Genomic DNA, 27,210 nt, shown 5'->3' on the forward strand with positions numbered 1-27,210 from the left:
GACTAAACCATAAAACGAATAGTCTCTCTTTATAACATCGTTGCTAGAAGAGACTCACATTTCACAGGATGACCATAGATGACTTGATCTTAATCCTGAGTGAGTTGTGAGCTCTTGCCTATGAGGGTGGTTCTTTAATTTACACGAGTGAGAGTGGTTAGTTTTACTGACTCAACAAACCTACCATTTCAGAGATTCGTTTGATTGGGGAGTTAGGAACTTCTACACAAGAAGGAATTCACTTCTTCCCGTTGTTAAATTAAGTAGATAAATTACTCTCTTAGGAGCTGATTCTGGGTCTTGAACAATGTGGCACCACACCCTCTCCTGGCTTGAGAGAGGTTCAGTTATAGTTGGACTATGACTAATTATTCATTAGATGGATAAGTCATACTTAAGAAGTTAGATGTAACTACAGGAGTAAAACCATAATTTTGATCTAGTTGTACTTACGAGCAATTTGTGAAGGGTCAATGTACTATTGATTGGTTATATCCATTGGACATAGAAATATATCCACAGTATGAACAATGCAGCTGTCGGTCTTTGGTGGAGTGACTGACAGTTAATGAAAGAGGATTAGTTTAATTAAAGAGTTTAATTAATTAATCTCTATCATTGGAGCTTCAATCGGTAGATCCATAAGATCTCCTTGTTAGCTCAATAAGAATTAAAGAGAATCAAATTATATGAATTGTCAAATTAATTAAAGAGAATTAATTATATATGATACAATTAATATAATATATAAGTGTTATTGACAGAAATAAATATTTGAATATGATTAAAATATTAATTATATAAATGCAATTCATATAAAAACTATATTGTTGAAATTAATATAAATATGATTCATAGTAATACTATAAGTTATATGAGAGAATTATAAACTATACGTTATATTATATGTGATATAATGTAAACTATAGGTTATATATTATATGTGATATAACATATGATTTAATATTGATATATATTAAATTAGTTAATATATATTAAAATTTTCAAATTTTTTAATTTTAAAAATCAACTCCCGAGAGGAGTTAATTACAATTATGGGAGGGGGTTATTTTGATAATTCCCTCAACCCCCTCCTATATACGTTAAAGACAGAGAATGGGATTCAGTAGTTGCACTTGAAATTGGTTTTATAGATTCTCTTCAATATTCTTCTCCTCTGCATTTTTCTCAAAGAAAAACTCTCTCCCTTCTTTACACAAAAATTAATCCACAAAAGCCTACAACTCTCTATGATTCTCTCTTTGAGAATAACGAAGAAGACATTGTGGTGGTGTCCTCGTGGTGCTGAGTTTTTGCTATGTTGTTGCATTCGTGGTGGTGCCCTCTCTATTTTTTAGTAGAATTCTGCTTAGGTTTAATTTTATTTATCTTGTTTCCATCACCTCTGTAATTTTTAAGTTATGTAAAACGAAATTTGAGACACAAGGCATTTGTTTGTTTCTACTACGGGAATTCCAATCCCTTTAATTGTTATCAGAGCCAAATCGTCTCTGAAATTCATTTTCTAACTTAATTGTAGACTTTTTGTGGATATTTTGTTCATTCTACATTGTGAATGTATGACGGTTTGCACATGGATGTTTAAAAAATTGGCATAGATTTACTGCTTTAAAAGAGTTTAAAGTTGTAAAGGCCGGGTATTTTGGGTATATAATTTTCACTATCGAGTCTGTAAATCTGTGTCTATGCATTTGCTTGGGTTGCTGAAGAGTTTAGTGGCCATTGGAGCAAGAACAGGCTGAAGATCGAAGTAGATCAAAGTATTTTGCCTTGGAGCGTAAGGCAGAATGCTCGCGTAACTATGCTTAACAATAACGTTTCAACGCTGTTGACACTCCAAGGATGGTCACAAATAGGATTTGTGAAGTCATCAGTCCTAATTTAGATAATTAATTATGTGTTCATAGAATGATGTAATTAAGTATGATACTCGGATAATATAAGCATATTTGGACTCATCTTTTTATCAACTTTAGAAAAAGAGTAGACAATAAATTATCCGAATTAAATTCTTTGCTTTTAAGTATTGAATGTAGGTCATGTTTAGTCATCAGCCCATAAATGAAATCAATTCATGGTAATATAAAAAGTGATGCTCAATTAATTATGTTATTTTCTGTTTATAATTTTCTGTAATCGTAATGAACATTGGGCCCTGCAACGAAAACCGTAATCCCAGTTTGTAATCTAATTACAGATGAGAGAGTGATCAACCTTATCACCATTGATGATTACATAGGATCCAATTCCTTTTTTTGTTGGAACCTTTGAGAATTTTTTAGATTTTTCCCTAATACATAATCCACTATATTCAATTACTGTCTATATGGTTTTCGTTGCGTTTAAAATGGTTTATCACTATCTGTATATAAATAGCTATATCTCTGCATCAATACTAGTATTGATATTGGTATTCATTTGTTGTCCCAGATGACTAGATCTTCACGTTAATAATCACAATACACTCAGTTATAACGGTTGATAACAATTCAAGAGACAGAGGAGATAGAATGTAGATGCTTGAAAAACCTTTTGTCGTTTACCAAAAGTCTGCACGATCGTGTAGACGATGCACTAATAACTAAATGATAGACCAATTAAGTAAACGATAGGAGGAAGGTTAAACGATCGTGTAGACGATAGTTGACTAAAGCTAAACGATTGTATAGACGACAGCTGAAGATCTAAACGGTCGTATAGACGATTGAGCGTGGAGCTAAACGATCATGTACACGATGTGATAGGAACTACACGATCGTGTAAATGATACTTTAGCAAAATCTAAACGATCGTAGAGGAAGAAGAAAAGACACAGGAGTTTAAGTGGTTCGGCCAAAGGCCTACGTCCACTGTGCGAATTGAGAGGTTCTCTTTTATTACTCTTCAAAGTATTACAGAACAAAATACCTTGCTCTCTTAATTTCTAATCACTCTTACATTGATCTCTCATTTGATTTCGTTTATATATGTGCAGGTGATTCAGTCAACGATGATGAGCTCTGGTGGTTACAACATTTAACAGAAAGAAGTCGATAACCGTTTAACTGCCTACTGCACTGTTCTTTTTTTATTTCGAGTCTTTTTGTAACACCATTTATAAATGGTCATATGATTTTTAATCATGTACTGTAGATAATGTTCGATGTCGATACTCATATCGATTATCGATATCGGTACATGTATCATATACAAGATCAAATCTAAGCAAAATAATGATACTGACATAGTAACTGATCCAAAGAACTAGATAACAATAAAGGGAATCCAATGAATGATTGAACAGATAATTAACAACCAAAATATACTAAATTTATCAAATATTAAAGGGCAAATATCAATTTACACCCCTGAATTTTGGGGGTTGTGTCTATTTAAACCCTAAACTAACAATTGTATCAATTTAAACAACGAACTTTTATAAGCATATCAATTTAAACCCCAAACTAATAATTATACCGATTTAAATCTTGAACTTTCATAAATACTGTATCATTTAAATCTTGAAGTTTCATAAGTGTATCAATTTAAACCTCCTATTATGTTTTATTTGGATATATTCATGAAAGTTTAGAGTTTAAATTAATATACTTATAAAAGTTCAAGGTTTAAAATGATATAATTATGAAAGTTCATAGTTTAAATTTATACAATTATTAGTTTGGAGTTTAAATTGATACTACCCCAAAGTTTAGGGTTTAAATTGATATGACTATTAATTTAAGATTTAAATTGATATAACCCCAAAGTTCAAGGGGTATAAACTGATATTTACCAAATATTAAACATAAAATGAATGAAGGGCATTTAAGCAATGAACCGCAAGAGGAAGACGCTTGAATGTCCAAAAAGATCGAACATTTAAAAGTCTGAAACCACCAACATTTAAAAGTCTGAAGCCACCAACATTTAAAAGTTTGATACTTTTTTATTACATCTCAAGAGCATTATAGTAATCATAAAAACATTCATTCCATTAGCCGTATTAATGTAAACAAATTCAATCAAAATGAAATTACGATTGCTTACTACCTACACGAACAGGTTAGAAAAAGAATTATTTGTATGATTGAATCCATTACGATTGACATATGAATGAAATTCTTAGACCAATTTTAAAAGTAACTATAGTTCAATAGTAATGAGTATGTACAGTTTCTTTGAAATGTTTTATTATATTTTTATCTTTTAAGAGTAAGTGTAAATGTCAACTTTATTTAATTTCTCTACAGATTATTCCATTTTTCCTACAACATATTTAAGGTGACGGAACATATAATATTCAATTAATATAATCAATATGTTGCATATAACGGCGCGACTTAGCATATACAGCAAAGTGAGGCTAATATAGCAAAATTTACCTTCGACTCATCAAACACACGAAGTGTTGAAAGCCCAAAATTTTAAATTTTAGTGATAAGACTTAGAAGTTTATCACTTATATACAATTTTTATTATTATTATTATTATTATTATTTTTTTTTTGAGATTTGTGTTTAGTTATAAACATTCTTGATAATGTGTTTTTAAAAGTAGTTAATTTTGATCTACAAAAATTTAATTTGGGATTTCCTCTTAATTAAGTAATTTGGATTTAATTGGATTGGAATCTGATAGAAATATTATAGAAGCAGGTTACTCATAGAATTATAAGTATATGACCAATAGAACCTTTTATTGATAAACTCATATAGACTTTGATATACTATATGACTGTTGATATCAGATAAACTCTAATAGGCTCTGATACATGTATAAAGAAGTTTATTCACTTATTATTATTATTATTATTTTGGTTATTTCAGCTAGATCGGCTACTATCACTGATAAACTTCAAAGAACAAATAAAATCTATCAACAATAGAAGTGATAGAATGAATAAGTACATTAGTGAGTGATAAACTTATATCATTCTATATCACCAATAAGATCAATGATAGACTTCTATCACTGTATACCAATTATAGACAATGATAAAAGTACATCACTAGTTATATTTTTGTCACTAATTTTATTTGTATAAATTGATTGACAGTGATAAAAGTTTATCACTAATATACTTATTTGATACATTATATAATAAAAGTATATAGAAGTATCAATGATTGAATTACAATTAAGTATAGGGTTACTTTTATAATCAAATGATAACATTCTATTAAGGTCTATCAGGGTTTCGTTTTTTGAATCCAGAAAGCCACATACCTAAATGGAAGATTAACGAAGTTGCATTTGCTTCAAGGTTTATCAAATAACATTGATGCTTTGTCGAAAAACTAAGATCATTCTTGACAACTCCACTTCTTGTCCTTTGAAAACTTAAATTTGCATAGGAATAAATTCTTTCCCACGTATGCAAACCACATATTTATGATTCTCTCCAAATCATGGGCATCATTTTTTTGAATATTTCCACATGAATTGTCTTGATAGAATCTTGCACACCAAGGCCAATATTCAATTTGGAGCACTCTCCGTCATTTAGAACAAAGACATTAGCCCGTTCTCCCGCCGATAAATGCATATTTTCAATTTGTATAGAGAGCAAAGAAACGCCTCACCGTCCGATATGCCCCACCCCCATGAACTTGCTCCACACTTTCTGGAGAGAAAATGAGAGCCTGCTCGAACGCGTTTTTCCTGTAACCATTGTTCTTCATGAATGGAAAAGATTGCCGGAAATTTTCATAAATAAAAAAAAATGTCAAACTATTTATATAAATAGCCTTTCAATAATAAAAAATGTTTCTATTATTGATAGACTTCTATCGATCTCAATAGAAATAGTTTACCTTATTTTTTTATTTTTGAAAATCCCCCAAATTAAAACCTCAATAATCTATTAACATTTTGAGAAGGATGTTTTATAGGAGTGTTCATAACATCCCATGACGTGAAAAAACCGATCAACCCAACTCAACCCGTGCAAATAAATGAAAATTTTATTGGTTTGATTGGTTTATGGGTTCACCTATAAGTATTAAAACTAACTTGAACCAACCCGAACTTATTATTAATTATTAAATTGTATATATTTTTTTTTACTTATGATACAATTATATATATATATATATTGAATAATTTATTATCCAATAACTTCTAAAAATAGTTTTTTAGCACTTTATAAAGAAATTTTTCATTGCATATATTGAAATTTAGTTGTTGATTTTAATTCAATATATGAAAATAATTAAATCAAATTCGTATGTATTAATATTTTACTTCTTTTTATAATAAAAATTTAAACAGATGATCTAAATAACCTGAATGTTTTATGGTTAGGTTGGGTTAGGTTCATTTTTTAATAAGAGTTATTTGGATTGAAAAAATTACAACCCAAACAATTGAATTAGGTCTAAAATTCCTTCAACCTAACTCAATCTAATCCATGAATACCCTTATATTTTATATACAAGTTTGAAGGAAAATTTGTGCGGATGACAGCTATTTAGGGGCCTACTCAAAATTTGACTTAACTTACAAAAATGTTCGAAATGTGGCTTTTTGCTTACGTCATTCGCATGTGAAAATATTGTTTTAACCATAAAATGCACGCGAAGCCAGACACAACTCAGATTTCTCGCTCTTTCCTCTCGTTCCCCAATTCACGTTGCGCTCCTTAATTTTTTTTCCTTGATTTTTTTCCATTCTTTTGAATTCTTTCTCTTGTTTCTTCCTCTAGCTTCTTTCTCATCAATTTTGTAGCTTTTTCCTTTGAGTTTTTTCCTTCATTTGAATTCTCACTCTTGCTTCTTTCTCTCGTTTCTTGGTCTCACTCTCGCTTCTTCCTCTCGTTTTGATTCACACTCCAACTTATATCTTTGATTTGAGAAGAAGAAGATAACGTCGACATAAACAGAAGAAATCATCATAAAAGGAGAGCAACTGAAGAAAGGAGGGTGGGAAGGAAATCTTGCCGGAAAAAGGAGAAAAATAAAAGAGCGACATAAACATAGGCCATCATGAATAGAAGAAATCACTGGAAAAGAAAAAAAAAAAAAAAGAAGAAGAAAGAAGAAAGAAAGAAGAAAGGCAGAAAAAGGGGGAAAAACTGCAAAAGAGTGAAGGAGGTGTGGGATTGATGTCCTAAATCTAATGTATCTCGTGGTTTGTAGTTTTTTATTAACACAAATTATTTATCTTATAAAATCAAAGATATTTTATTTGACATTTAGATAGCAATAATTCAATCCAATAAATTAAGATCCAAGGTTATACGATGTCACTTGAACGATATGTAGATGACATACAAGTGATTCATGTTCAAGTAATAACCTAAAAGGTCTAAAGTAAATGGATGAAGGTTGGGTACCTTGTCTTGGACACAGCAGATACGACCAACTTTGTAATTATTACATGAGATATAAGTTTATACATAGACCAGACCATGAAATAATTAGTTTCTCTTTATAATATCATTACTTGAAGAAACTAAATTACACTAGGATGACCATAGGAGACTTGACCTTAATCCTGAGTGAGTTGTGAACTCCTATTTATGACGGCAGTCCTTTGATCTGTATGGATGAGAGTGTCCATGATACCCGACTCATCAAGCCTACCATTTTAGGGATTTATCTGATTATGGAGCTGAGAACACAGCTACACAAGATGGAATTCACTCATTCCCATTCCTTGGAAAATTAGATAAATTTCTCTCTTACTAGTTAGTTCCGAGTCTTAAACAATGAGGTCTTAACCTCTCACTGGCCCGACGAGGAAAAGGTCTATATTTTGGTAGGCTTATCTAAAGTCCTGGCCAAAAATCATGAGACCATGATCACTGCATGCCAAATCATGGACTCATTATGTGACATGTTTGGAAAACCTTCCTCACAAGCCATGCATGATGCTCTTACGTTTATCTTCACTACGTGGATGACTGAATGATCGTCTGTTAGGGAACATGTCATTAACATGATGAACCATTTCAACATCACTGAGATGAATGAAAGTTTAATAAATGAGCCCAGACAGTTGAGCTTTATCATGCAATCATTGTCAGACAACATTCTGCAATTCTATAGCAATTTTGTTATGAACAAAATTGATTATAGCCTCACTACCCTCCTTAAAGAGCTATAGACTTTTGAGTCTTTGATGAAAGCCAAAAGAAATAATGGGGAAGCAAATGTTGTTTTCTCCAAAAAGAAAAAGTCCAACAAAGGTTCACTTCTTGAACTAAATATGTGCCTCCATCTTCATCTGGTGTGAAGAAATGGAAAAAGAAGAAGGGTGGAAAAGGGAATAAAGCCACCACTGCTGCTGCTACTCAAAAGGGCAAGAAGGTCAAGGTTGCAAAAGGGAACTTATTTATACTACAACCAAAATGCATTAGAAAAGGAATTGCCCATAATATTTGGCTAATAAAAAGAATGAAAAAGAAGGTAAATATGATTTATTGGTTCTAGAAACGTGTTTAGTGAAAAATGATAACCATTCCTCAATACTTGATTCAGGAGCCACTAATCACGTTTGTACTTATTTTGCAGGAAACTAGTTCCTGGAGACAATTGGTAGCAGAAGAGATGACTCTACGAGTTGGAACAAGAGAGGTTGTCTCAGCGATTGCAGTTGGGAGTTTGAAGTTGTTTGTTGAATCAAAGTTTATGTTATTAGACAATGTTTAACTATGTTCCTAATTCCAAAAGGAACTTGATTTCAATTTTATGTTTGTTAGAACAAACTTTTAATGTATCTTTTATTCGGGATAAAGCGTTTATTTCAAAAAAAATCTGCAACAAACAAAAGCAACTTATATGTACTAAGACCATTAGTATAAAAGATGCTCCACAATATTGAAATGTTCAACACTACAACTACTAAAACTAAGAAAAGAAAATTTTCTCCTAAAGAAAATGCTCATCTTTAGCATCTAAGACTAGGTCACATTAACCTTAATAGGATTGAGAGGTTGGTTAAGAACAGACTTCTAAATGAGTTAGAAGAAAATTCTTTACCTGTATATGAACCTTGTCTAGAAGGACAAATGACAAAACGACCTTTTATTGAAAAAGATTATAGAGCTAAAAAAACCATTGGAGTTTATACACTCCAGATCTTTGTGGTCCGATGAGTGTAAAAGCCAAAGGAAGGTTTGAATATTTTGTCACTTTCACGGACGATTATTCAAGATATGGGCATGTTTACCTGATGCAATATAAGTCTGACACACTTGAAAAGTTCAAGGAGTATAAGGCTAAAGTTGAAAATTTCTTAGATAAAAATATTAAAATGCTTCGATCAGATCGAGATGGAGAGTACATAAATATTAAATTCTAAAACTATTTGATAGGACATGGAATCACATCTCAACTTTTAGCACCCGGTACACCTCAACAAAACGATGTACCAGAAAGGAGAATAGAGCTCTACTAAACATGGTTCGTTCTATAATGAGCTATGCTTCTCTACCTATCTCGTTCTGGGGTTATGCAGTGGAGACTGATGCTTACCTCTTAAACCAGGTTCCAACAAAAAGTGTTACCAGAACACCTTTTTGAATTATGGAGAGGTCGTAAAAGTAGTTTACGGCATCTCAAGATTTGGGGATGCCCAGCATATGTGCTTGTGGTAAATACAAAGAAATTGGAACCACGTTCAAGATCATGCCTATTTGTAGATTATTATAAAGAAACAAGAGGTGGTTTGTTCTTCGATCTAAAAGAAAACAAAGTATTTGTATCGAAAAATGCTAATTTCCTAGAAGAAGAACACATTAGATAACATAAGCCAAAGAGCCAAATCGTATTAAATAAATTTCCAAAGAAACTACTGAAACTTCAACAAGAGTTATTAAAGAGGCAAATACTTCAATAAGAGTTACTGATGTTGCTTCGGCTAGTCAAACACATCCTTCTCAAATGTTGAGAGAGCCTCGACATAGTGGGAGGATTGTAACCCAACCTACTCACTATTTGGGTTTAACATAAACTTAAACTGTCATATTAGATGATAAGGTTGAGAATCCATCGTCTTACAAGAAGGCAATGGTTGATGTTGACAAAGGTGAATGGATCAAAACAATGGATCAAGAAATAGAGTCCATGCACTCCAATTCTGTCTGAGAACTTGTAGATCAACCTAATGGAGTAAAACCCATAGGTTGTAAATGGATCTACAAGAGAAAACTGGGTGTAGATGGAAACGTGCAAACTTTTAAGGCTAGACTAGTAGCCAAAGGTTATACCCAAGTTGAGAGAGTAGACTATGAAGAAACTTTCTCACCTATTGCTATGATTAAATCTATCAGGATTCTTTTATCCATTGCCACATATTATGACTATGAGATATAGCGAATGGATGTCAAGACTGCCTTTTTTAATGGTAATCTTGACAAAACAATCTACATGACCTAACCAGAGGGATTCATTAAACAAGGTCAAGAGCAAAAAGTTTGCAAGCTTAATCAGTCCATTTATGGATTGAAACAAGCATCTCAATCTTGGAATATAAGCTTTGATACTACAGTCAAAATTTATCGCTTTGATTCAAATGTTGATGAGCCTTGTGTTTACAAAAAGATCATCAATAGTTTAATAGTTGTTCTTATGTTGTATGTGGATGATATCCTATTCATTGGGAAAAATGTAGGTTACCTAACTACCATTAAAGAAGGTTGGCTACTTAATTCCAAATGAAAAGTTTCGGTAAAGCACAGTTTGTTCTAGGGAACCAAATTATAAGGGATCGAAAGAACAAATCACTAGCCTTGTCTCAGGCATCCTATATTGATAAAGTGCTTGTCAGATATTCGATGCAAAATTCCAAGAAGAGTTTGTTACCCTTTCAGGCTATCTTGTCTAAGGAACAGTGTCCTAAGACACCTCAAGAGATTATGGAGATGAGAAGAATTCCCTATACATCTGTAGTGGGTAGCTTTATGTACATCATGTTGTGTACTAGACCCGAAATTTATCATACAGGAGAGTAATCAGTAGATATCAATCTAATCCAAGATTTGATCACTGGACAACAACTAAAACTATTCTCAGGTATCTTAGAAGAATGAGAAACTATATGCTCGTGTATGGGGCTAAGGATTTGATCCTTACAGAAAACACTGACTCTGATTTTCAAACTGATAAAGATTTAAGGAAATCCACATCCAGATCAGTGTTTACTCTAAATGGAGGAGTTATAGTATGGTGCAACATTAAGCAAGGTTGTATTGCGGATTCCACCATAGAGGCTGAGTATGTAGCTGCCTGTGAAGCTGCTAAAAAAGTCATCTGGCTTAGAAAATTTCTCACAAATTTAGAAGTTGTTCAAAATATGTCATTGCCCATCACACTTCATTGTGATAATAGTGGTGTTGTGGCAAACTCCAAGGAGTTTCGTAGCCACAAATGTGGAAAGCATATAGAGCGCAAGTATCATCTTATTAGAGAGATTGTGCAACAGAGAGATATGATCATCATAAAGATTGCCTTCAAGCACAACATTGTTGATCCATTTACAAAGGCTCTCATGGCTAAAGTATTTGAGGTTCACCTGGAGGGTCTAGGTCTATGAGATATGAGTTACCTAAGCTAGGGCAAGTGGGAGATTTTATTGGGTATATTGTATGTCCTAGTTTATTGTATTGTATATTGATACTTTACTTTACATTGTATATTGATACTTTACTTTCCCACTCGTTTTTCATTGTATGTTGATACATTCCACTAGCTTTGAACAAGTGAGAGATTATTGAGATTGATGTTCTAAATCTAGTGTATCTCGTGGTTTGTAGTTTTTTATTAACACAAATTATTTATCTAATAAAATCAGAGGTATTTTATTTGACATTTAAATAGCATTAATTCAATCCAAGAAATTAAGATCCAAAGTTATATGATGTCACTTGAACAGTATGTAGTTGACATACAGGTGGTTCATGTTCAAGTAATAACCAAAAAAGGTCTGCAGTAAATGGATGAAGGTTTGGTGCCTTATCCTAGTAACACTGCGAATATGACCCACTTTGTAATTGTTACATGAGATATAAGTGTTACAAACAATATGAACCATATTTTTCATGTAGAGACATGTGAGTGGGGGTATCCCGTATAAAGGATTTTATACATAGACTGGACCATAAAATAATTAATTTCTCTTTATAATATTGTTACTTGAAAAAGCTAATATTTCACTGGGATGACCATAGGAGACTTGATCTTAATCCTAAGTGAGTTATGAACTCCTATTTATGAAGGCAGTCCTTTGATCTGTGTGGGTGAGGACGGTCATGATAGCCGACTCAACAAGCCTACCATTTTAGGGATTTGTCTGATTAGGGAGTCGAGAACACAGCTACATAAAATGGAATTCACTCATTCCCATTCTTTTGGAAAGTAGATAAATTGCCGCATCAGTAACTGGTTCTGAGTTTTGAACAATGAGGCCTCAACCTCTCATTGGCTCGAGAGGTGTTAGTTTATAGTTGGACTATAAACTATTTATTCATTAGAGGAATCAGTGGTACTTAAGGAGTTAGATGTAACTGCAGGTTTACCCAGTGTAGTTATGAGCATTTGTGAACGGTCATCGCTCTATTGATTGGTTATATCCATGGACACAGAAATATATCTACAGTGCGAAGAGTGTAGCTATCGGTCTTTAGTGGAGTGATCGATAGTTAATGAACATTGATTAATTGGATTAAAAAAGTTTAATCAATTAATCTCATATCATTGGAGCTTCTAATCTATAGGTCCATACGGTCTTGTTGCTAGCTCACAAAAGGATAGTAATGGAGAATAATTTGAATTGTTCAAATCAAATGAGAAAATTGTATATTAATGAGATTAATATATAATGGTTAATTATAGATATGATCTATAATCCAAATTATATAAGAGCGATATATTTGAATAAAACTCAAATATTATATCCATATGAATTGAATTCATAAAAGAGATGTATAAATATGTAATGTTTATATGTTGATTAACTCCATATTAAATATGATTGAATATAGTTACTTAAGTAATTAATTAATTAAAAAATAATGAAAATTGGAGGTTAGCATTAATATATGATATTTATAATGATTAATTAAATGTATATTAAATAGGATTAAATGTCTGGTTATTTAATTAATGTATGAATTAATTAAATAAGTGTTATTTAACTAATTAGCACTAAGGGCATAAAAGGAAACTCTTGGAGAAAGGGTTAATCCTTGGAGCATATAGGTAAGGGTTTATCATTACTACAAAAACCTAGCCTCCACCTTCTCTCTAACTTCTCTTAATTCTCTCCCCTTTTCCTCCTCAAAGTTCTTGGAGACCACACTTCCAAACTCTTTGAATCTTAGAGAATAGTATAGAAATCTTGTTGGTGGTGTCCATCTTGATTGGAGAAGCTTGAGATTATTGAAAACGGTGGTAGAAGAAAACTTGAGGAATCATTAAAGTCAAGTTTGATTTCTTCTCTTCTTCCTCTATTCTAGCATGCATGTGTTTATTTTGAATTTTTATCCTACAAATGCATGATTTGTTTTTTCTTTTTTATTTCTTTAAAATCAATTATCTAAATGCAAGGCATTCACTCGCTTCTGCGGGAATTCAATTCCTCCAGAAAAAAAGGTTAAAGTAGCAAATTCACAAGGTGGTGACATCAACCGAAGGTAAAAAATCGAGCTAATTGAAAAGATGAGCCAAATTTTGAGATGACCTTAAATAGGGGTCAGAAATTAACTGTGTATTTTAAGAGAGAGAGAGAGAAGACAAGTTGAAGAAAGTACCAAAAAAGAAAACAAAATAAAGAGTGATGATAATAGAAGGAAACAAACACAAAAAGAGTGGGGACAAAGGGATTTTTCAAAAAAGGGGAACATGGGACATGTGGAAAGGGCGTGGATGAGGGCAAAATGTTGAAAAGATGGTTACCCCACAAATGTACATGTGACACCTCATTGGAAAATGAAGTTAGGGTGGTGCAAATGCAAACTCATTTCCCCTAACATTTCCTCTCTCTTTCATTTACTTTTATCTTTCATAAACTAAACATAAAACCCTCTTGGTTTGACTTCTTTTGTTGTGGTCTTTTTTTATTATTAGATATTTCTTTTGTATTAGTCATTATTTTGCCCTTCTCCTTTCTCTTTTGGTTCCATTTTGTTCTAACAATTAAAGTTTCAATCCTATACTACTCTCTTGTGTTCACATTATTTTGTTCAAGTCTTGTTCAATTTTTGTACACAAATTCATTTTAGCTTTTTGTTATTTATTTTTTGACACATTGGATATATGATCTACATTTGCATTATTGACAAGTAGTTGAAACTATACATATTAGGTTAAGCATATTCCAAATTAGACATTTATTTTTCTTTCAAATTCTTCATGAAAATGAGATGTTATATGTCATATTTGGAGATTACTAAAACAAAATATTTAAAGTTTTATCTATCGAAAAAGAATTTTTGAAAGTTTAAAGATTAAAATAAGAATAAAAATATAAAATAATTAAAATAGAGAAATTTTCACACATAGAAAATATGCCAAACTATTTACCAACATAGTAAAAACATATTGATGAACACTGATAGACTTGTATCAATTTATATTAGTGATAAATTTTTATCAATTTCCATCACTGATAATATTTGTGATAGACTTCTCTCTATTTCTATCACTGTTCTATCAATAATTGATAGACACTTATAGATTTTTATCAATCATCTATGATAGGCATGGTTCACAATTATAATTAGATTTTATTAAATATTTTCTTATTTTTCTATTTTTGAAAATTTCTCATTAAAATACTATTAATAACCTTGGAATAGAACACTATAGTCTAGTCTAGCAAAAACGGATTTAATATTTGAATTCAATATGCTAGTATAGTCTAGCAAATATGGATATTAGATTTGAGTTTAATCAAATTTAAAAATCAAATAAAAATATTTGTAACCAACAATATTTGGGTTGAATCGCCACCTGACCAGACAATTGGTAGTGATTTTAATATTTAAAATTGAATTTGAATATTATTCATTTATTTTTGAATTTTTTTAAATTTTAGGGGAGGAAAAAAAAAACATGGGCTGGCCCACATTTTTTGGGTGTCGGAATTCATTGTACCATCATGTTTCCACCCCCAAATATTTCAGAAATTGGGTTCACTTATTAATGCATGGAAAAAGGGACAATATAAAATAATATGATTTTTTATTTTCATATTTCGAGAAGATGAAACGGAAAATCACTTCTTATCCTGTATTTTTAGAACAATCCAAGTGATTTTAAAATAATTAATATCACTCATGTAATATTTAAAACTACTTCAAAATATTAATTTAATATTTTATTTTATATTTTTTAGATATTATTTTTATATTATTAATATTTATTTAAATTATTGAAAACATATTTTAAAGTTATTTTTAATCTAATAAAATTGATTTTAATCATTTTAAAATCATTTCGAACCTGCTTAATTAGGAATGTACATCTTATCATTTATATCATTACTATTATTGTCATATTTCATTCAATATCATGTTTTCAAACTTTATGGAATTTTATTTGGGAAATCGTAATGAGTAGAAAAAATATATATATTAGAGTATTCTTTTTAAAGTTGTAAATATACCAAAAAATTTTAATTTGATTTCTGTTTTTTTTATTATTCTAATTTTATCTCATTTTTATATCAACCGATATATTTGATAAAACATTATATTTAGTATATCAAATTATTGATATTGGTATACCAATAAACTAGTATAACTTATATAAAGTATATCATTTATGCAAATGAATATTATGCAGTTTAATTGTGTCATGGTGAAAGTTGTTTTTGTCTGTTGTTTCATTTTAATATGGAGGTGTTTTCATTCAATTAGTTTGATTTTGATGATTTGATTTAGGTTTTGACATTAATTTTTTTATTTATTAAAAAGATTATCTAATTTTTTATGGTATATATTAACATTAACTATGTCAATTAATATATCAAATATAAAGTATATAAGTTAATTTGTTCTATAACTTTGATATAATTTTGATGGCATGTAAGTTATATTTAATTTGGTTTATCAATTGTATAATGTGTGTATTTTATATTTCGTATATCGGTTGATTAGTAAACTAAATTCATAGAGAAATAAAAGCATATCAACGATATTGTTAATATATCAAATATGAAGTATATCATTTATAATGAATTTCCTTACTTTTCTTTAGTATAATGGTAAAAAGAATACAATAAAATATAAGAAATAGATAAATCAGAGACGAATGAACATAGTAAGCTAAGGCATGAACAATAAAGTTGTGACGGTTGATAAAAAAGAAGCCTTGAGTTGAACTATCTTTATGCAAATCACGGAGAGGACCAATAAAATCTTAAACCTCGTTAGTATATCTAGATTTTTCTGTTAAAAAAGTTTCAGATAACTAGGCCAGAGTAGAATTATTCCCTTTCTTACATTATTATTTACTATACAAATGCATTTCTTTTTGCATTGAATTTCTAGAGAACTATTAAATGGTGTTGATTAATGAACAAAAAATAGATGCGGTAATTAATGAATAATATTGATGATGTAATTGAGACTTTCTGGAAGATGTTTAATTAAGATTGATTAATTACAAATAATAAAAATTCATTTGAATAAATCCTAATTGGATAATTTTGATAGACTAGTGTAGATTTGGGAGAGAACTATTGTCTAGTGTGTTGCATCGGATTGGGATGTAGAGTTGAGTTGGTTGTGCCAAATGGGGTCAGGTTAGGGGGTGTGTAGTAAGTTGTTCCATGTATTCTGGTGTGCTTCCATATACTACATCTGACAGAAGCATAATCGGCAGCTGCATGGAGGTCGACCAAGGTCAGTGTCGGCTCTGTTTCACCTTATGGTCTCTACGGTTCATGCTCAAGCTGCTTCCTGGCGGGTTGATCTTCTTGGTCTTATCTAGTGTGTTTATGGTTGTTTCTTCTTTTTGAACTTGTCGTTGTTCTTTGTTTTGTTGTTGTCCATAGTTTGTGGGGTTTTGATTTCTTTTCTCTAGCTTTCTCCCTGGTGGTTTGCGAGTTTTGTGTTTATGTTTTGGTTTTGTTCTAGTCTTATCTTGTTGACTTTGTTTTGGTTTTGTTTCCCTGTCTTTGCTTGTGTTTTGTTACTTTGATGCCTTGATCCCAGGCTGTGGGATCCCCTTTGTTGTTGTATAATAATATCACCTATTCTAAAAAGAAAAATTGGTAGACTAGTGGTTTATAAATATTCAAATTAAAGTTAACTCAACTGGTTAAAATGTATATCTCAATCAAAATGTCAGAGGTTCAAATGTTTTACTCTCGTATGTTGTTGAGTTTCCTATTGGTAGCACACAGCCTATTGACATGTAACTATGTAAACAAGTTACAATTAAACAATTTCTTTAACAAGAACTATTGAGTTGCCTTAACATTGTTGGAAATTACTCATGGACCTAAGGCTAATAGCAAAAGGTAAAAGGTCTTTTTGAGGGAAAGGTAGGAGTTTGTCCCACACTGCAAGATTTTGTATTGTCAAATGGGTATATATAAAAAGACCTATAAGGGAACTTCCAAATTGTGATTGTATTGGAAGTAAGAATTTTCTCCATGTGCGCACGCCGCTGTCACCTATTTGGTATAGAAAACCTAATTTCGACGTCTTCCCTAACGTCATTTCTGAGATATTTTTGGGTTCTCTATGCACAAGATCTGCATTTGGTTCATCAATTTGAAAGCAAAAATCTTATATTCAATCTTCATTCCAAATATGGATCAAGAATGGTAAGGTGCTACCACAGTCTATTAAAGTTAGAGCCACTAGACGGATTCAATTACCGGCACTAGTCTAAGAAGCTTCTGACTTTCTTCAAGCAACTAAAGATCGATTATGTCCTCACTTCCAACAGATCTGACAAAGGTAAGGCTACTATAGTGGTTGATTGACTTTCTTCAAGCAACTAAAGATCGATTATGTCCTCACTTCCAACAGATCTGACAAAGGTAAGGCTACTATAGTGGTTGATTTAGACAGGTCCAATGTTGCAAATCCTGACAGATCTAAGGTTATACATCTGACACATGTTGATCAATCTATGTTTGATCCTACCACATATCCAAAAAAGTACGAGAAAGATAACAAAACGATATGTGGTCATCTCCTCAACCATAGGAATTACTCATTATTTGATCTGTTGTGGTCCAAAAATAAGCAAAGACGATCTGAGACATTTTGGAATCTAGAGTTCGAAGGAGATGATGTGAGTAGGAAAAAGTATATTGTCGACAAGTGGCTATAGTTCCAGATGATGGATAACAAGCCAATTATATGGACCAGGTTCATGAGTATGAAAATTTGGTAGCAAATATCTGTTGATCAAAGGTATGAAGATGTGTAAGATTCTTCAAGCAAACATGCTACTTGAGAAATTCCCACATTCCTAAGTTGACTATTGCAACCATCTAAAGCACAAGAAGAATGATCTAACACTTTAGAAGTTAATCAGTCAAATGCGTGTAGAAGAAACCAATAAGCAGAAAGATAAGCTTATTTCTGAATCTTTAAATTCAATTAATGCTAATTTGGTTGAGTCTTCTGGTGTAAACGAAGACAGGTTTAAAACTAAGAGCAAGCAATTTGTTAAAGACAAAACATCTCAAAAGAAGGGACATCACAAGGTTGTTGGTGGGAGGATTGAAAAGACCAAACTCATATGTTATGTATGTGGAAAAAAGAACACAAATTCTAGCAGTGCAACTAGAGAAAAGGAAGAGAAAAGGAAGACCGGGTCAACGACCTACCCCACTGGGCAGTCTTGCTAAGCAGAATGACATCATTGTTGCTGTTGTCGTGGAAGTCAACCTGATAAAAAAAAATCTGACTTGACCCTTGACACTAGAGTCTCGAGACACTTCTGCTCAAATTAAGAACTTTTTCATGACTTGCAAAATATTGTCGATGGCAAATGTGTGTTCATGGATATTTCTGCCATTGCAGGAGTACTTGGAAAATGGAAGGTTCTCTTAAAATTTACTTTTGGAAAAATTTTATTCTTGAGTAATGTTCTGTACGTACCTTCATTATCTAGGAACTTGGTGTCTAGAAATTTGTTAAACCAAGCTGGGGCTTAAAATTGTATTTGAAGCTAAAGGTTATCCACACAAAAAATAGTGACTTTGTTGATAAAAGGTACTTAGCTGGTGATTTGTTTTTGGTTTTGAACAAAAATTACTGTTGCTACTAAGATGAATGAAAGTATTTATCATTCTGCTTATATCATTGAATCTATTGATGTGTGGCATGGTACATTGGGTCATGTGACACGTGAATATTTCCTATATTAAAGAACTAAAGGCTTTAAATCTTATCAATGCATCTGAACCATATGAAATGATAAATGTTCTATATGTGAAGAAGCAAAGTTTACCAAAAAGCCTTTTAAACCTGTCACTACTAGATATACGAAATTACTTTAATTAATTAATTCTGATTTGGTTTATTTCAAAAACATCACTAATAGGGGTGATAAAAACTATTATATCTTCTTTGTTTATATTTTTTCTATATACACTAAAATTTATTTTTTAAAATCAAAGGATGAAACAAGTACATTGCTTTTCAAATATAAAGCAGAAGTAGAAAATCAATTAGACAAAAAGTTCAAAAGATTAAGATCAGATAGAGAGGATGAATATAGGGATAAATCTCTAAACGAATTTTGTGAATTGAATGGCATTATTCATGAAATGGTTGCACCCAATTCCCCTTAAAAAAATGGTGTTACTAAATGTGACAATAAAATACTTAGGAAAATGATGAATGTTGTGTGTGTGTGGGTGGGTGGGTGAGGGGGGTGGTTAGGGGAAGTGCTTCTGCCTGTTTCATTTTTAACATGGTTCCTCACAAAAAACTAGATAAGACACTATATGAATTATGGAGAGGCTATTCACCTAACTTGAACTACCTGAGAGTGTAGGGTGCCTAGCTAAGGTAGCATATTCTACGTTCAAGAAACCTATGATTGGATCTAAAATCTTTGATTGTGTTTTTATTGATTATGCTAATAATAGTGTTGCATATAGATTTATGTGTTTGAATAATAAATCAATTTGTGAATATAGAGATTGTGAATTTTTTTAGCATATATTTCCCATGATCAAGATAGCTAATGAGTCAGTTAGTACACCTAATAGTAATAAAGTATAAATTCCTTTACCTTCTTCTTCTTATAGCATACATGAAATTGAACTTAGAAGAAATAAGAGACAGAGAGCTGAGAAAAGTTTTGGTCCTAATTTCTTAACTACCTTTTTAGTTGAAAGGTCATATGATATAAATAGTCAATTTGCATGCATGTATTTAACAGATGAGAATCTTAAAACTTATCAAGAGGCCTTAAGTTCTGTATGCTCTAGCTTACAAAAAGAAGTTATTAAGAGTGAATTAGACTATCTAACTATAAATCAAATTTGAAACTTAGTAGATCTCTCGAAAAGAAGTAAACCACTTAAATGTAAATGGATCTTCAAAAAGAAAATTAGATCTGATGGTTCTATTGAAAGACATAAGACTAGATTAGTAGTAGCGAGCTATACACAAAAACAAGGTATTTACTACTTTGATACGTATTCTCATGATTAAAATAGCTACAATTAAAACCTCGATTGCCCTAAGTACCATTCATGGTCTTCAAATACACCAAATATATGTAAAAACAGTCTTTCTTAATAGTAAAGCTTTTATAATTGTTATTCAGGAAAATAAAGAATACAAACTTTAAAAAATCTCTATATGGTCTAAAACAACCTCGAAAACAATGATATGAAAAATGTAATGATACTTTAGTAAATAGCAATTTCAAGGTTAATTCCTCTTACACGCGTGTATACTCAAAGTTGTTTGGAGCTGATTGTGTGATCATTTATTTATGTATTGATGTTATGTTTATATTTGATACAAATAGATGTAATTAATAATACCAAGTTGTTATTGTCATCACATTTTAAAAGGAAAGGATTTAGGTGAAGTGATATGATACTTGGTGTTAAAATAAGAAAAACTGAAAATGGATTTCTTTATGTCAATTGCACTACATTGAAAAACTGTTAAAAAAATTTAATTTTTTTTATGATTCTCATGTAAGAACATCATATGATGTTAGTATGAGTCTTAAGAAAAATAAGGGAATTAGTGTTTCTCAATCTTAATATGCAAGGGTTATAGGAAATGTTATGTTTCTAATGAACTATATTGGACCTAATATTATATATGTTGTGTGTAGATTGAGTAGATATACACATAGTCTTAGTAAAGATCATTGTATTTCTCTTCATAGATTGAGTAGATATACACATAGTCTTAGTAAAGATCATTGTATTTCTCTTCATCGTTTATTAAGGTATCATAAGGGTACAATGGATTATTGCTTGCATTTTATTTTATTTTTTTTTCATATTAAATGGGTATTATTGTAAAGCAAACTAGGTAACAGACAAAGACAAAGTAAGTTCTATTAGTGGATAAGTGTTCTTACTAGGCCGGGGAGCTTTTTCATGGATGTCTACAAAATAAACATGCATAGCAAGGTCCACCATTGAGTCTGAATTTATAGCTCTCGAGCTAGTTGGACAAAAGGCTGAGTGATGTAGAAGCATACTGAAAGGTGTATCTTCATGGGAGGACATTAGTATCAGTCCCTTTATACTGTGATTCATAAGTTGCCATAGGAATTTCCAAACATAATATTTCTAATGGCAAAAAAAGGTATATATGCCTCATACATGGAGCTATAAAACAAATGCTAAAAGGAGGAATTATCGCCTTGGAGTATGTGAGGTGTGAGAGGAAGTAGGTGAATCCTCTAACTAAAACCCTACAAATGAGGATAATTCTAGGGTCCTTATGTGCATAGGCTCAAACCCTTAAAAACTCCATACCACTTTCTTTTGGTGATCCTAGTACAGGCTTAACGAATAATTATGAAATCTTCATAGTTCAGTTCTTTAGAGGTTTGTCTATAACAAACTTGATGAAATTGGTCCTGGTATAAGCTAGATGTGAAGTCTTCATAGCTCAATTTTTTAGTGGTTTATCACTAACAAACTTGATGAAGCAATTGATGTGATTGTGAAGGTGTGGTCACCTTCTATGGAAAACTTTGAGGGTTTTTCTTAGATCTTTCATGTTGACCCAAGGTTTATGTGTGATGAAAAGAAAGAGAATAGAGAGAAAAGATGCACACACAGGTTTACGTGAAAAATCCTAATATAAGGAGAAAAAACCACGGTATAGAATTTTCTTATTATAATTTTTTATACACATGATAAATAGAGGCTACATGCTTATATAGAAAAGAGGAAAATCCTAGGGTATAGTGAAAGAAAAAAATGCCCCTTAGGGTTAAAACCCTATTTTCAACACTCCCCCTCAAGTTGGGTCGTAGATATCAATGAGATTCAGCTTGCTAATACAAGAGTCAAAGAACTGTCTGGGAAGCCCTTTCGTTAGAACATCTGCAATCTGTTGACTGGAAGGAATATAGGGAATACAAATGTTGGCACTGTCAAGTCTCTCCTTGATGAAATGCCTATCAATCTCCACATACTTCTTTCCATCATGTTGTACTGGGTTGTTTGTGATACTTATTGCGACTTTGTTATCACAATAGAGTTTCATCGGACCATCATGACCTTGATCAAGATCACTTAGGACCTTTTCTAGTCAAATTTCCTCATATATCCCCAAACTCATGGTCCTGTATTCAACTTTGGCACTACTTTTAGCAACAACTCCTTGTTTCTTACTCCTCCATGTAACAAGGTTATCCCATACGAAGGTACAATATCTTGATGTCAAATTTCTATCTACCACAGAGCCTACCCAGTCTGCATCCGTGTATACCTCGATGAACCATCTGTCAGATTTTTTGAACATCAAGCCTCTACACGGAGATGTTTTTAAATACCTCAGGATGCGCTCCACTGCTCTCTATGTTCTTCGTAAGAAGACTGCATGAACTGACTAACTACACTGACCGCATACACAATATCTGGTCTCGTATGAGAGAGATAGATTAGCTTCCCAACAAGCCGTTGATATCTTTCCTTATTAACCGGAGCACTGTTACTTAAGTTACTGAGTTTAGCATTAACTTCAATAGAAGTGTCCATTGGTTTACAGTTTGTCATACCTATCTCCTTAAGAAAATCCAAAGTATATTTTCGTTGCAAAACTAAAATCCCATCTTTCGATCAAGCCACTTCCATTTCGAGAAAGTACCTCAATTTTCCAAGGTCCTTGATTTCAAATTCCTTAGCCATTTTCCTCTTCAATTTGTCAATTTCTGAAGCATCATCGCCTGAAATGGAATATCATCTACATACACAATCAAAACTACAATTTTCCCAGATACTGATATCTTTCTAAATAGGGTGTGATCTGAGTGTCCCTGACTATACCCTTGATTTTACAAAGGTAATAAATCTGCCAAACCACACTCTCGGAGACTATTTTAACCCATACAAGGACTTCCTTAGTTTACATACTCAATGATTAAACTGTTTCTCGAACCCTGGGGGAGGAATCATGTACACTTCTTCTTCTAACTTTCCATTAATGGAGGCATTCTTCACATCAAACTGATGAAAAGGCTAGTCTTTATTAACCGCCACTAAGAGAAGAACACTTACTATGTTCAACTTTGCTACACGTGAGAATGTCTCGGAGTAATCCATCCTGAAGGTCTGTGTGAAGCCTCTGGCAATTAATCGGGCCTTGTACCTATCAATTGTTCCATCATACCTATATTTAACAGTGAACACCCATTTGCATTCAACTACTTTATGTCCTTTTGGAAGAGTAACCTGGTCCCAAGTGTTGTTTTTCTCAAGTGCCCCCATGTTCTCCATGACTGCAGCTCTCCATTCGAGAATCTTCATTAATGTATGTATACTATTTGGTATTGTAATTGTGTCTAGGCTCGTAGTGAGGGCTTTGAACTCGGGAGACAAGTTTCTATAAGATAAGTAACTCTGCAGTGGATATTTCATACACGACCTCGTACTTTGCCTTAAGGCAATAGAAAGGTCAAAAGAGGCATCATGGTCTTTCTTCTCCTCTAACTCCCCACTGCATTCAGCCTCCTGCTCGTATGTCTTATCTTTTGAAATATCTCCCTTACCTTCAACAATGTTCTCTACTGGAACCGGTTTTTCACAACTACCATTACTTGTATCAGTCACATCGTTCTCAGTACAATCATTAGTGTCGTCATTGTCTTCTTTGTCTTTACTCACATCATTTTCAACACAAGCATCAGTTCCAACATAAATGTTACCATTTTCAGGGATAGGATTACTAGTACCTAGAACTGACACTTGTTCTGACTCATGGACTGGAGCCAGAGAAGTAACAAGCAGTGCTATTTCCTTTCTAAGATTCCTCCTATAGTACGTGATCCATGGGACTTGTTCGGTAGGTAGAATAGGTTCATTAATACTTATGTCAGGAATAGGTTCAGGTAAGACTGACAGACTTGGACCCCAATTTGTTTCTTCACTAGTACTTTCCCCTTGAAGAGAACTATTGGGAAAGAAGGGTTAATCCTCGAAAAATGTCACATCCATTGAGACAAAATATTTTCGGGAAGAATGAAGGTTACATTTATACCCACGTTGATGAAGAGGGTAATCCACAAAGACACACCACTAAGCCCAGGGGTAAACATAGTTCGATTAGGACCATGGGTATGGACGAATACAACACACATAAACACTCGAAGTGGAACTTCAGGGATAAGTCGGTTATCAGGATAGGACTTTTTGAAACAGTCTAAGGGGGTTTGGAATTTTAAGACTCGGGAAGGCATTCGGTTTATCAAATGAGTTGCTGTCAAAACATCTCCCCATAAATAGGACGGAAGAAAAGTAAACAACATAAGGGACCAAGTAACTTCGACAAGATGACGGTTTTTCTGTTTGACTACTCCATTTTTTTAGGAGTATATGCACACAAACTCTGATGAACAATTCCTTTAGAGACTAAGAATTCCCTAAAGAAATTATTAAAAAAACTCCCAACCATTTTCACTTTTAAGGATAGCGATTTTTGCATTGAACTAGGTTTCTATAGAACTATAGAACTGTTTGAAAACTGACTTGACTTCAGATTTTTCGGTAAGAAGAAAAACCTTAGTCAACCTAGTATGGTCATTAATGAAGGTTACAAACCACCATTTGCCAGTGGCAGTAGTAACAGGTGACGGGCCTTAAACATCGCTATGGAAGAGGGTGAATGGTTTGGAAGGATTATAAGGCTACAGTTTTAATGAGACACGAGTTGTTTAGCTTGGACACAAACATCAGAATTTAAGTTAGAAAGATTAACATTGCGAAACAAATATTTCATATAATAGAAACTAGGATGTCTGAAACGATGGTGCCATAACATATAATTAGTTTCAGAAGTAGAAAAACAGGATGAAAGTAAACTAGTCCTATCATATATCCTAGATGAAGCATCTCCAGTGAAGAAATAGAGCCCCCCATCATACCGAGCAGTGCCAATCGTCGTCCTCGAGTTCAGGTCCTGAAAAAAATAGCATCGGGTGAGAAAGTAACTCAACATCTCAAGTCCCTTGTAATCTTACTAACAGATAATAAATTATAAGAAATTCTAGGCACATGCAACACGTCTTGAAGAACCAAACCCCTAAAGGGTGACAAATGGCCTTTTCCAGCTACAGGGGCAAATGACCCATTAGCAATTTTGATCCTTTCATTCCCAGTATTTGGTTGATATGAAAGAAACTGGTCAGAGAAACTAGTCAAGTGATCTGTAGCCCCTGAATCTAGAATCCATGGCTTGCGACCAGCTATACTGACAAGACCAAAAGATTAAAGAGTACCTGATTGAGCGATTGCACTTCAACCCACTGTACTAGAGTTACTCTGATTGATTTCTTGATTCTGAGGTTGAGAGCCTCCAGTTGCTGATTCACCTACTAGAGCTCGTCCAGAACCTAACTAACGTCGTTTACCATTCGATGGACGGCCACGCAACTTCTATGAAACCATTAGTGTGCTAGGGTTTTTTACAGTGTTCACATATAGGAGTTAGCTTACCGTTTTGTTTATCACTGTCAGGACCTGATGTTTTAAATATAGCAGAATATGTCTATGAAACCAGTGTATTATTCATAGCACTGAACCTGTCTTCCTCAAGGCGAACTTCAGAGCAAACTTCCATCAGGGACGGTATCAGATGAGTTCCCAGTATCTAACTTCGTACCGTGTCAAATTTTGAATTCAGCCCTTCTAGAAAATCATAAACTCGGTCGGTCTCCTCAGATTGGTAATGTAAAACTCCCCTATATGGACAATTTTAGATAATCTCACGACAAAGGTCCATTTCTTGCCAGATAAGAGACAACTTGTTGAAGTAAGTTATCACGTCCATTGTCCCCTGCTTGCACTCATGGACTTGTTTGCGTAAAGTATAGAGTCGGGACGCATTCTGTCGTTTGGAGTAAAGCTTTTGGATGGCCTCCCAAATATTTCGTGGGCTGCATATAGTAGGGGTTTGCCAATTTGAGGCTCCATACTTTCTACTAAAATCGACTGAAGTAAAAAGTCTTCTCCCTTCCATATTCGTTCTTGAGGGTCACCTGGTCTTGGTTATGTATCTCGCCCGTCAAATATCCAAATTTATGTCGACTCTCAAGGGCTATTTTAATGGATTGAGACCAAGAAAAGTAATTATGACCATTTAATTTCTCCCTTACCATAAACTAGCAGAATTTTCTATTGCCCCAAAAAACAAATTAGCTGTAAATAAGGCAAGGAAAGAGGTTACCGAATTTCCTAAATGTGTCGGTAGATTTGAAGAAAGATCTAACTGAATATTTGTATCGTTCCCAGAGCTTTTTCTATAGCTGTTATTTGTTGCTGAACTTATTCATTCTGCTGTTTAATTTGGAGTTGAAGCTGGGTAAATAGATTTTGGATTGTGCCACCTTTAGGGTAATGAGATGATGACTCCCCAATCTCAAACCCTCCAACCATGGGAGACGGTTGGCCCAAGCTACAGCTCAAATCTGGCTGGAACATGGGGCTGCTACTAGTCGGCACTAGATGGGTGTAGCCATAACTCTGTTCAGGTTCAGCAGGATGGAAGCCACATCTTGGAGTGGCTGGAAATGACTAGAATCAGCTGGACTCGGG

This window comes from Benincasa hispida, chromosome 1 (genome assembly GCF_009727055.1).
Source record: "Benincasa hispida cultivar B227 chromosome 1, ASM972705v1, whole genome shotgun sequence".
In the NCBI taxonomy this organism is placed as follows: domain Eukaryota; kingdom Viridiplantae; phylum Streptophyta; class Magnoliopsida; order Cucurbitales; family Cucurbitaceae; genus Benincasa; species Benincasa hispida.